This window comes from Zerene cesonia, chromosome 14, assembly GCF_012273895.1.
Source record: "Zerene cesonia ecotype Mississippi chromosome 14, Zerene_cesonia_1.1, whole genome shotgun sequence".
In the NCBI taxonomy this organism is placed as follows: Eukaryota; Metazoa; Arthropoda; class Insecta; order Lepidoptera; family Pieridae; genus Zerene; species Zerene cesonia.
The window spans coordinates 4,314,122-4,326,988 of record NC_052115.1 but is presented as its reverse complement, the minus strand read 5'-3'; the positions used below and the strand labels follow the sequence as shown (position 1 = coordinate 4,326,988).

At 31.8% G+C, this 12,867-nt stretch overlaps 1 long non-coding RNA gene across 1 annotated transcript in view; it reads left to right on the top strand.

Moving 5' to 3' along the window:
* Positions 1 to 9,945: 9,945 nt before the first annotated feature.
* Positions 9,946 to 12,867, top strand: part of LOC119832071 — a 91,514-nt gene continuing 88,592 nt past the window's right edge. The window contains exon 1 of the long non-coding RNA XR_005287902.1: positions 9,946 to 10,111. This is a non-coding gene — a long non-coding RNA (uncharacterized LOC119832071). The remainder of the gene's footprint in view (positions 10,112 to 12,867) is intronic.

Here is a 12,867-nt window from a genome sequence, read left to right as displayed (position 1 = left end):
ACTTAGTGTTGCTTCAACTTGCAATAAAGTTATTTAAATATGTTAAACCACAGTAGAGCTACTTATGTTGAAAATACGCTTAGTTGAGAACTTAAATTGAGTATAGTAAACTTACTCCAGGCACACAGTACTATATTACAATGAAGCCATGTAGCATATTCTGTTTTGTAAGGCTAAAGATTAATTATACGTTGTATTAATCTCAGAGAACAAGAAAGCGCAAAATATTTATTATGTTGCGTTATTTTCTATTTGATTCTGTAATTTCTAAGCATCAAGTGTATCGCATCCTTTTCCTCAGTTTTTCCAGATTATCCTTTATTCCCTTCAAAATGAACATAGGCGGTGAAGATTTCTTACCATCTGGTGAACCACCACAAAAAAATATCAAAAAATCAGCCAATGACCAATTCATAACAAATTTTGATAAGCAACGTCCTCGCCAGTTGAATAAATATACGTCAAAACCCACCTACTAATAAACTCAATCTCTGTATAAATCACATGCAAACCTTGAAGTAACTCTGTTCATATCCCCAGCTCCAAATAGATTGAAAATTGCGTTTCCCTTCAATTTAGCGTGTCCATTAGCACCCTTTGCTTCCACTTTACCTGTTCTGCCGGCACAGGATACTGCCAAATGTACTTATTTTTCATAACGATATTTCGTAATATTAGATCAATACGTTTTCCTCCCTTTTTACCTTGTACTTGTAAATTGCTTGACTTAACTTATTTATATCAGAATTTATGTTCAATTACATGCCATCACGTTGCCTATAAGATTACAAAATGATATCATTCCAATCTCACCTTAGCTTCTGGATTATAAAGGGAAAGGAACTATAAATGTGAATCGTCTACAATGTCCCTTAAGACAGCAGCATACAGCATGAAGGTAGCCACACTGTAGCCAACTAGTATAGAAGTACCCTTATCTCTATACTCATTATGTATTATGTGTTACTTATTATAATCATTTTATATACCTTAACTTAGAACCAATTTATAAATACATAAAAACATCATTATACTTTTATACATGGTAAATATTCACAACTGACAGGTTAAAAATATAGGCATACCTATTATAAAGCGCCTGTTGAATTTATGAAACATATAAAAATTTACTACACTTTGCCCGTCGTTATTTATTTTTTACAATGTATGAAGTACAAAGATCTTCGTTTAACATTAAAAATCTGGTTTAATCGAGCCTTTGGGTTGATACAGAGAAATGTATTTCAATCAACGAGTCAAATCCCGAGAGTAAACAGGGTTACCTTATTTAAAATTTAATACATACTGAAACACACACGGGTCGATTTAATACAAAATTGAAATAAAAAACAAAATTAATGTAGTTACGTTTTAAAACAACTCGTTCTTATGTTAGGTAAAATAAAATATGCATTATGTTTTTGTTTTTATACAAAACATAATATTCAATAAAAAAAAAATAGTTTGTAATGGCAAAAAAATGTTCTATAAATAAACTAATGGATTGCATAAAGATGTGATAGAGAAATAGATCTCAAATAGTTTGATGCTATATTTGGGTTACAAATCTTTTGTAGGTTGGGTCATAAAGTAGTTCAAATAGAAAAACACAGATATTTTACAGTATTTTTTCCTATAATTCTTATTTAATTAGGATACATAATTTCTCTGCTAAATTTAAATTTAAAATTTATAGCATTCGAATGTTTCATAAATGATATATATGTAGATTAACTTTTCTTTTTCTTTTCTCCTTTTCTGGTATTCTACTCTTTAATTCGTGCCTTTTATGCCTATTTCGCATTATATATTCATTATTTTACATTTAGAGTGCTATTGGGCTACGTACATTTGGAGGTAAAATCTGATTTTTTTAAACTTAAATTTTTGTATCACCTATTGCTAATAACTCTGAAGACCGATGCCTTGCTCGATATATATATTTTTATGAATAATTGCTAGATCGATTTATCGCCACCGAAAACACCATCCTAACCTTCATGAAAATCGTCGTTTTTGAGATTCAGACAGCATATGTACATATACAAGAAATTAGACACTATTACTACATCCATTCTTTTAAATGACTATCATAAAAAACGCCTACAAAAATCTAACAATGTCACATAGTGTGCATCGACATCCGTTACGTACGTAGGGAGCGCGGTGGATGCAATATCCGACTAATAATTTAGTTATCATATCGATTTGTTCTCTTCCCTGGGCAACTAGCCTACATCAGGACCATTATTGGATCTTTGCTCCACATGAAACATACTTACCTATAACGGAGTATAACATGGATATAAACTTAAGAACTGATAGAGAGGACTTTTTGGAATATTCACTTAACGGTTAACATTTCGCATAGCACATATTTAGAAAAGGATTCTACTAAAATAATTATTAACATGATAAATAGTTCTAAGCATGAACATTTTATACACATTCTAGCCAAAATTGGACAACGAATCTTAATAAAACATAAAGCTCTGATAGTTCAGTTTAGTTCAGTTTCTATTGGTTTTCCATGGATGTTATTGTAGTGTGTAATATATACCCTTCCTAAAAATAAATGAAAAACATATATTTTTGAAATCTTACAACAAACATGGTAGGTACTTAAAATATAATAAATCACACCAACGAAAGGTAAAAAGTGGCGTGAATTGATTAATTTACTGTGTAAACAATGACCACCCCTGCCCTAAATTTCGTGTGACCTCATTTACACAAATTGCCTTCCTGAAAGTCAAAACTCAATAAATCCGATAAACGAAAATCTCTTGCTACATCTAACATAACCAATAAAAAATAATAACATGTCTTGAAGTGTGTATTTTATGTTCTATACCAATATAATTATAATTTTTACATTTTTAACTTAATAATATATGTATATCAACGCACAGGCTATTCTACAAAGAGTAGAAACTGGGTATTTAAGACTATGCCCCCATAAATACACACTACAAAAGGAGACGTCGAAAAGGAAAATTTACGGTAATTCCTTTAAGGTACCTTTGGTAAAAGGTGGTCTCAGTTTGAGTCAAAATTTATTAGTGTAAAGCTAAGTTGGTAAAATTAGTATTCATCTTGTAAAAAGAACATACTTTGGATGTATTCTAAATGTGATGTTTTAAATAGATTTTCATTTTCAATTAAAATTAGATCGGCGTTTCCAACACTTTTAGCGAGTGTGGTCACGGGGAGACGGAACAATTTTTGTTTTCGAACTCCCTCTATCAATTTATCCACCGCCCATGAACATTTGTGTCTCTGCAAATGTATTGCCGAATTTTAATGGAAAGGGATAAAGAAAGGATTGACGACAGAAATAAAGGAAGGGACTAGGAAGGGTAAAAGGATACGGGACTGACCGAACGAATCCAAGAAGATTTTTTATGGGAGTGATGTAACTTATAACAACATTTGGAATCCTTTAATTTTGAAATTTTTGATAAAAAAAGCGTGTAAAGTGAGATAAAAACAAACTATTCAGCTTTTTGTTTATAAATTAATAACGAATAGATATTTAAGGGATTTTTGACAACCATATAAAAATGTAAGCAGATCCTACAATACGCATTGGCATTAAATATGGATTTTTTTTTTGGAAACCAATATTTTTAATAAGCACGCTGAAGGAATAAAGTTGTGACAACTTACTTAAAAGAATGCTACATAGACCCATGATGGTTTCCGACAAAGGCACTATCAATATTCCTTAAATCTTTAGACTAATGTTTAAGTTTTTACTAATTCTCGTATTTAATTAACAGAATTACAGTTCAAGATCATATAAATAAATGTCAAGCATAGTGTCAAGTCTTGGAACATAAAATTAAACTGTTTCAATGTCATAATTTATAATGTTTATCTGAACGTATTAATAAATACATCCATTACGCTTTAATAGCGCATATGACATGTAAATAAATAAATAAATTTGCTTCTTCAAAGAATCAAAGATATAACATTTGGAGCTGAAAGAAGACGTTATAAAAATACGATGTTTAGGCATATATCATAATCTTTTATTTTTTATAGCTATTGCTTTATTTAACCAGTGTTTCATATTTAAGTTTATTTCAATTGAGGTATTTAAACATAAAATTATGTCGATATATAATAAATGTTGCCATTGAGATAAATAGAATTCTATAAATCGTTTTCTAAATCTGATTAAAGTCCTTTAATTGAATTTCCTACACAAAAGCAAACAAAATAGGCACTCGTTGCTTAAGAGATTAAATATTTTGAGTATATTTTCTTACTTTGGTGTACCTACTCGTACATTAATTTAGATTAAAAAATGTTACGAATAATTTTACTTTAATTTAATTTAAAATTATTTTAATATACATCGCGTGAAAATCTTGAATTAGAATGTTACATAATTATCTGCGACTTATGCTCAAGTAAATAGTATAATATGTCTTATTTAAAGCCGTTGGCGTTAAACGTTCAAAACCTAACCTTCTTAGTACAACATTAAAATTTACAAATATTATAGATAAAAAAACTCACTAAAATTCTACGGACTTCAAATAAATATTTGTAACCACAATAAGCTATTAATCTTAATAAGATGTAACAGAATAGCCAAACTACAAAAGTTTTAGTAAGCACGAGATAAATTTTCCATAAATACTCATTAAATAATCGCTGAGTCTCACTTATTTATCTGCGAAACTAATTGTGACAATGGTATAAAATATACCGTTGTTTTGATTATGCATTGCTAATGATTCTAGAAGAAAATACAGGAACTTAGTATAAAATTAGATACTGTATTCATAAAATATGACGAATTTTTTGTGCCGCCTCTTGAAGAAGCTTGGTTAAATCCCTACTAATATTATAAATGCGAAAGTAACTCTGTCTGTCTGTCTGTCTGTTACGCTTTCACGCCTAAACCACTGATTCGATTTTGATAAAATTTGGTATGAAGATAGAACTGAACTTGGGAAAGGACATAGGATACTTTTTATCGCGAATAAAGGGTAGAAAGGGTTGAAAGAGGGGATGACAGTTTGTATGAAAGTTCGTTATTGTCAAACCGATTTTGAAGAAACTTGGTATGAAAATGGAGCTAAACGTGGGAAAGAACAAACCATACTTTTTAATGCGAAGAAAATACAAGGAGTATTTTCTTCGCATGTCGCGTGTCCACCATGTCGCGCGATATAAACGAATTCTACGCGGGCGAAGCCGCGGGCGAAAAGCTAGTAGAAAAATATTTGATTGTGAAATTATCATTCATTATATTTTGAACATAGCCAATTTGTTATGTCCCAACTGTTTACTTTTTAGAAAATGTATTACAATTTCAAATCTTTTGAAGAAACCTTTTGAAAGTAATAAGAAAAAACTATCACATTTTAAATCTGTTGCAATAATTTCCGTGTGATTATATTTAAAATCTAAGGTAAGTTTTTTTCGTAAATACATTACAATATTAAAGACATTTAAACTGATAAATAATACAAGCAGTATAGTATTATTTTATCTGTGATAATGCTATACTAGTGGCACAGATAACATAATAGTATACTAGTAGTATAACAACACAGTTTAAGACACTGGTGTAACCATGAATGTAATCACTACCGGGTGTAACAGACGACACGTAAACACTTGACAATAGTCAATCAGTGACCAATTTGCACCCGAGAGCATTGATTTGCCTTAACAGGAACACAATTGGAAACGGACTGTATATTACATGTGCCAATTGCTATTTAAATGATGAAATTATCATATTGGAAGTAGTTTAATGTAATAATTCACTGAGTGACATAGAAGTCTAAAGTTAGTATAGAATCGGCAGCGAGGCTCACTTTAACATTTTCTCCTACCAGCATATCCCTCCTCCAAAATTGTGTATTTTGACATTTATGTCATTACTATTAAGAATTAGATGCTCTACACTACCACCTGGACTTTCTTAATATTGTAAAAATTTTGAAATTAAAAAAAAATACTTACTAATCCAGGCGGAGACATACCGCTTTCAGCCGTTCGTGAGTCATAAGTGATCTAAGTAACATGACTTTCCATTGTAGATATAGATAAACATATACCGAAAGACTGAAGTATCAAACTATTAGACACAGCAAATTTAAAAAATGTAGTTTACTGGCGGAATAAATTAAAGACGCATCAGTCTTTTGCCTATCAAGCTAATTATTAAAATAATATACACGTAACATAAATATGTTATATAATATATTGGGTCAAATATGCAAGCAAAATGCCAAAATACATGTCCGTGTATATTTTTACGCAACTATAAAAAGATGAAAGTATTTACATTCAACTTATGGTCGCTAAATAACTAATCATTTAAACCACTTATCTGTATTAGCACAGCTCTGCTAACTCCCTCCGTTATCTAACCTTTCATTGTATCCCACTTCCGTTTACTTGGTTTGCAAATCAAATGACAACTAGGTAAATACACACTTTCCTAATATCAATGGTAATTTTGATTGGAATAAAATATGTCAGAACAACAGATGAGACAGACAACAGATGTGAGAATCAAGCGCGATTCGATACGAGTTGGGCATGCTTGAACCAGGGAAAGTAACAACCCCCAAAGCATCAGCGTGAAGTAATAGCCTGGGGATACTACTGCGTTTCGATCGTTCAGTGGAGAAAAAGAAGCCCGTATCCATTTTTTTACCCGCTATATTCTCTTTAAAAGCGGTCTGTAAATATTCACGGGTGGTGATGATCGCTTACCATCAGGTGAACAACAAGCAACCGACCCATACATAAAAAAATGTACCCAGGAATCATCATGGTACTTTCAATACTTAATTAAGATTGAAAAACGATATTAATACAATTCATTGGTTAGATTGAATGTGATTCAAGGAAATGTTAATTGAATCCCCTAATGAAGTAAATAGAAAGTTACTCCGTCTATCTGTCTCTTCATTACGCCAAAGCCACATTAGATATTTTTTGCAACTATGCGGTATTTCCCATTCTCGTTGGATTCCCGGTACTGTCTATCTTTTTCTGTGAGTTTGCGCGCAAAGCCGCAGATGGAAAGCTAGTGAGTAATATATCAGTAAGAGAACTATAATAATCAATAGCTCACATCTTCATATTTAGGTGAACTTCAAAGGCCAAGAATATGAACTTGGCCTCTTGGCGCGAATCCAAATAATATTCGCTGGCGAAAAGTATTAATATAAAAAATTGCAATCTTTTACAGTCATCATAAAAAATATGTTAAACGCAGATTTTCGTAGAAGGAACCTGCACCGAATGATTTAATAGACCAATAAAATACGACCAGTTTCGTTTCGTATTGAAAGGAAATTCATCTCATTCCAAATTTATTGCTATGTATATTAACATAGGCGCCAATATAGAAAGGTAAGTCTATTCTGATTTGTAGAAAGATAGACTTTAATAGGTATCTATGTATGATATACAAAAACTACCGACTCTTTAAAACGCAAAGTGTGATTAAAATGCACATAGCAACGATCCCTTACGATTTTACGTAAGTAACAAGAGTTCTAGATTTTCAAATCTTATACCTTTAAACGAGCAATTCTTGTATATATATATATATATATATATATATATATATAATTGGAATCTCGGAATCGGCTCCAACGATTTTCATGAAATTTAGTATACAGGGGGTTTCGGGGGCGATAAATCGATCTAGCTAGGAATTTTTTTTAGAAAATGTCATATTCGTGTTTTATTCGTGTTTTTTTTTTCCTGACATCTATTGGTGAATAATAATACTATTTTGCTTCGTAGTTAGCTGGACAACTGAAATAACACATAGGCACTTTTTATACCGATATTCCTACGGGATACGGTTACGCAGCACGCTTACGCGGTTTCAACCGCGGGTCACAGCTAGTTTAGACTTAAATCGTCTTAAATTGTGATGTAAGAGAAACATCCCAATACTGAAAGTGGCAATTTTATTCCGGTACATTCACGAGGATTTATCACTGGCTTAAGAAAAAACGAAAATGTACTGATGAGATTCCTTCAAGTCTCTATCTATATCCACCCACGGTTGGCGCATTGAACGAAAGAAAATATTGTACATTTGCTATTTAATTATACAATAGAAAGAAAGCCAGGGATAATATAACTGACTTTCTAAGAATTATAAAAATATGCATGAACTTTGGAAAAATAAATAGCTAGAACTCTTATATAATTTATCTAAATATACTTTTGTACCTTATTATACTTCTAAAGCTCTAAAGCGTCATAAAATGTTACTTATATATAAAAATAGAAACGCCATATTTTGTTCAAAATCACAAATTAAATTAAATTAATCGTAGTAAATCAATCCTGTTTTTCAACTACTATCTATAATAATAACTATGTTTTAACAGAAAACATTTGATTCGGTAAACAATTTCTAACTACAAACTCGGATAAGCAAACCATCGCATGTGATATTTTATCACATATTACCTAATAGGTTACGATATAATCGACTCTGACATGATACTGTCAGGTAGCATTATCGACAAATGGAAGGACCCTCATACGTAGGTACTTCACCTCGAGAAAATGTGTGTTATAAATTACAGTTTTCCCTACATCGTCGTTGATACATCCTTTATCGCTTGTTTATCATCTCAGAATAAATAACGTGTACTATATTTTGTTAATTTAGTTATTTACCAAGATAAATATTGTCTTTTCATCAAATATGTACATACATTTTAATTAACAACGTCTTACAGATACTAACGTTAATTAAATTGAGTATGTACTTTCAAACATAACATGTTATGTTTATTGTACATATACTTTAATGAATTAATATTGTGCTAGTAACAACATTAATACAATATCCTAACTATTTCTCCATAAAACTTCGATAACTCGGACGATCGAAATAATCAAATCACATGAATGAGATACGATAAATTATCTTTACTTTGTCACCAAGATTGATTTCTGTTAACGATGCAAAAAATAATCACAAAGGCTTAAATTCATGAGCAATAAACGATTTTCCTAAATTTGCTTAACTAGCCCATCATTGTAACAGTGCAGTGATAATCTTGGGAATTTGCATAATACCTAAATTATATATTTGAAGTGACACACGGTGTGAAAAAGAAAAAACCTTGACGAATTTTACGCTCAAAGCGCTTTGATAATAGTCCAATTACATGTAAAAAACTGTGTTGATAACTCTTTTGTATTCTGGACATGAAAGAAAGTCGGTGGACTATTTTAAAAATTTTTCATAAGAACCTTGGCTGCCCCTAGGGTTGTGATTAAACAATATTGAAGGGCACCTAAAAAAAGTGCTGCGTCATTAAGTTGCAAGCAGAATCGTTCGCCTTTCATAAGGGCTCTCCGCGGTCCTTGATCCTTCAAGGGCTATCCGTGTCAACAATACCCTTCAGTCGTACAAACGAGTATTTCCACCGACAATCTGGCCCAAGGCAACAAAAATGTTCTAAGATCTCATTTTCGCACGATATGAGTTTTGATCTTTTGTAACGGATAATTTACTCTATGTTGACGTAAATATTTCAACCCATTCGTACTTGTAGTGAATAAAATATTTTTATTTTGATCATTTTTTAATATTTATAAATGTAATGACAATTATTAAGCGGATAACCTATAGGTATATTAAATTTTACCTTTTCTTTTTACGCAAGGTAGCATAAATGGTATAATAGTTAAAAAAAACCGTATAATTCAGTATCCATAAATTTCATAGAAATATGAAAGGCAGAATGTGCCACAGAGGATAAAATACTGTAAGATAATAAGAGTAATATTCAATTTATCACCGTGCAGAAAGGCACGAGGGGCGTGGAAGTTAATAATATAAAAAAACCGTGCTAAGGGCTGTATCACTGATAACTGAAAGTTCCACAGTACCTCTGAAGTCTCAGTGCATCCCTAGCTGTCACACCGGACGGACCTACGTTCTTATCTGTCGTATAATCGTCAACACTAAAAAGTTTCTACGCGAATTTTACTGCAGAATATTAACGGTGTAACTGTGTTGTGTTGTGAATTTTGTGAATTCAAGACATATTTAATTATTTATCAGCATGGCGTACCCATAAAAACTTTTGTAAGTATTTTGCACGTGAAGTTTTGTTTCTTATTATTATGGATCTTGTTATCGTACGACCCCGGCATTGAACAATATTTGCTTTGTCTTGAACACTGTATCACTGATTTATAAAAAGCGTGAAGATGACCGCTAGCCAAGAGTTTTTATAATTAACTTCTAGATTACAAGTTCATTGCTATGTATTAACATTGTAATAATTGTATGTCAGAAAGCCAAATACTTGAAATTTATATCTATATTATTTATTCACTATGAGACGAAATCTTAATTGATATTCAACATATTTTATACAGTTAGGAATATACTAAGCTATATATTTTCTTTGATCTTTTTCTTTTAGTCCAAATTTTCACTTATCCATTCTGTAACAGTATTTTTTCAGATATATATTTTTTTATATTAAGCGACTACATGTGCAATGCTTTAGTACTAGATTGCCTAATCATCAATCTATCAAATGACTGCAAATAATTAAGAAAATATGCCTAACCTGAGGACCGTTACCTACAGAGCTACCTACACCCGTGTGGTCAAAATAAATTTTCATGGTACAAACTTTCATCCCCCCTATTTTGCCTTCGAGGTATAATTATTAGGTATATTAGAGGTATATTAGATAATTTATCAAAATCCTGTCTAAGCGGATGCCACAGTGGCTATGATATATATTTAATACTAGCTGTCATCCCGCGGCTTCGCCCGCGTGGTATTTGGTTATATCTCTTTCATCTCCTTCTTGTTTCATTCTTTATTGTGGGAGTCGAGCACTCTTCGGCACGAATTGGGTCAGCTCGCACCGGGGAAGTACCACACCCCCACAGAAAACCGGGGTGAAATAGTGGCATGCCACTGTGTTTCGTACGGTGAGTGGGGGAGCCGGAGGCCCGTTTCCTTTTCCTCACCCGTCCCAGGCCATTCCTTCTTTCCAGTCGTTAATCCATTCCTTTTCCCTTATCCCAAAAAATCGGGCAGCGCATTCGTAGAGGCCCAACCTTTGCGAATGTTCATGGGCGGTGGTGATCGCTTACCATCAGGCGAACCACCAGCTCAGTTGCCCGCTATGACATAAAAAAAAAAAAATCTCCCTATTTCAACTCCTTACATAAATGTAATCTATGGCTGTGAATGACATTGATATTTGTTACTCGCGTTTTTTAAAATATGCAAAATTAAATGTACATTTTTCAATATTTCTGAGAGATTTTCTTAATTTTTTTTCCGTAAGAACCTTCTCCTAATAATAACAAATGCAACAAAAAAAGAATTAGTGAAATCGGTCCAGCCATTCACGCGTGATGCCGTGACCAAGGAAAACGGGTTTCATTTTTATGTATATAGATTTATTAAGCACATATTTAAATTCAAATAATTCTTTACTACAAAAAAGTCATCGGCGTATCTGTGCGAGGTACCAATTATAAAATACAAAAGAATCAAGCAATCGCTTGAAAACTCACGGAGTTGTTGTAAAAAAAAGCCAATAAAAAAATCATTACAACTAAGAAATCGCTTTTGAGACGTTGATAAAAAAACTACGTATGACTATATGATAAGCTATCAACGGTCAATGGTAAAACCTATATAATATAGTATGAAACACTAATCTTATTTAGCTGCCGAAGATCCAGTATCCATATAATATGGTCGATGAATTAATTTTTGAGATTGTCAAAGCTTTATGCATCGCAATACATCAGTAAAGAAAATCCCTCCACGCTTAATTTCATATTTTATATAACAATACGATTCCCTGTTAAGTTTAGGTATAAATAAATACAGTGTTGGCTCAGTGGTGAGAACCTCAGACTTCACAATCGATAAGTCGGGGTTCGAGACCAGACGAGCGTGAAGGAAATAAATAAATTGATTTTTAATTTATAAATATAAATTGACTTTTAATTTATCTGCACATATGGATAACATCACCACTGTATAAACGGTGAAGGAAAACAACGTGAGGAAACCGGCATGTCTAAGAATCAAAAGTTCGACGACATGTGACATCTGCCAACCCGCACTAAATAAATACTGGACAATTTTCACTTATAATTCATAAAATAGAAGTAATTTTGAAGATACGATGAGTACGTTTTTAATGCGATTCATTTTAGTCCACACGTACTTAATATTTAGTAATTCTTTTTATTATAAATTTGTTTTCAAACAAGACAAGTTTTACTATTACATTGGATAGAGTTGGTGTTATTAGAATGTATTATGAAATATAATAATGGAGAGACATATCACCATTGCTATAAAAAAAGAATAATTTTTAAAATGGAAACACCCATAGATTAAGGTTTTTACTTACTAATGTAAACTATAACAAACAGTCCGCTTAATGTAAGCTAAAATTCCTTAAATCGATAGCTTTACAAACTCTTCATATTTAAAGGTATTTATTGCCTTCCCTCAATCCCGCATAAGCCGCAATAAACCATTTTAAACGTAAACTACGTTATCATTTTAGTAAATGTAGTATTAAATTTATATATTCTACAATCTCGCAAGTAATTATTTACCAGAGCATTAGCGTATTGATTTGAAATTAATATGTGGCTTGATTTTCCTTGTAGCTTTAAGATACCATAACTTTACACATTATTTCGTTGATATCATGCACCATTTTTTTTTTGTTTTTTGTTGTTTTTAGAAAAATCAAAACGAAACGTATAGTAATGTTTTGTTCCTTTAAGCATACTTACGTTTAAAATTTTTGTAAAGACCAGAGACTATAACTAAGATTTTGCCTA